This window comes from Danio rerio, chromosome 3, assembly GCF_049306965.1.
Source record: "Danio rerio strain Tuebingen ecotype United States chromosome 3, GRCz12tu, whole genome shotgun sequence".
In the NCBI taxonomy this organism is placed as follows: Eukaryota; Metazoa; Chordata; class Actinopteri; order Cypriniformes; family Danionidae; genus Danio; species Danio rerio.
In genome coordinates, this window is record NC_133178.1 from 31593381 (window position 1) to 31594543 (window position 1163).

The window sequence follows — 1163 nt, forward strand, 5'->3', positions numbered from 1 at the left end:
TAAGGTTGAAAAATTGCATTTTATTGACATTTTAGCACTATTTTTAGCCGGATTAGCATTTTGAATGGAAAAATGTACCAATAAATATTCATTCATTCATTCATTCTTTTTCCATCAGTTTAGTCTCTAGTACTAATAATATTTCCTAAAGATTTAGAAAAAAAATTAAATTAAATAAAAAATAAATATATATATACATACATACATATATTTAAAATTGTTTAAAATAGTGTAGCCTATTGTCATGTGTTAGGCAAATAACAAACTAGCTAGCACAGTCAACTTTCCTCAGAATTTAGCCAATCGAATAAAAATAAATTAAAACCTAATGCAGCTCTGCACAAAACTTTTGGCAGCGAAGAAATTAAAATGGTCGTGCCAAACTGAGTCTGGTCCTCTTTTTCCCTCTCCGCTGTCGCTACTGGCTTGCATGGTTCAGGATCTGAAAAGCTACAAATCGATGAACTTGCTCTTCAGTGTTTGGACTCTCAGTAATGATTTCAAACCACACTGAACTGAGCTAAACTGAACTGAACGCACACATTAAAAACTTAACTACCCTGATCCAGTTACTATGACCATTTATGTGAAGCTGCTTTGACACAATCTACATTGTAAAAGCACTATACAAACAAAGCTGAATTGAATTGAATTAATAATAATAATAATAATAATACAAATTGTGGACCCTTGTCAGTGAGGGGTGGATCTTTTCCCTGGCTACGAGCCTGGATGAGAAGACTTCAGGGGCAAAAACCTAAACCTAAAGACTGGAAGCACTGTATGTTCAAAAACCTGAAATCTTTCCAGGACCCAGTATCTTGCTAAATTATTTGTTAAATACACATTCTGTCCTCTCCAAGATCTGCAAAGCTATGGAGATCAGTCTCACAAATAACAAACTTACAATCAGAGATGTATAGTAACGAAGTAGAACTACTTCACTACTGTACTTAAGTACTAAAAGGCAGTATCTGTACTTTACTGGAGTATTATTTTTTTCTCCTACTTCCACTTTTACTTAAGTACATATTTTCCATGAATTTAATACTTTTACTCCGATAGATTTTTTATGTGCTGCATCGTTACTCGTTACTAGGGGTGTCAAAATGATCGATATCAGTTCATAACCGGTGATTACGTGATGACGTCATTTATCTCCT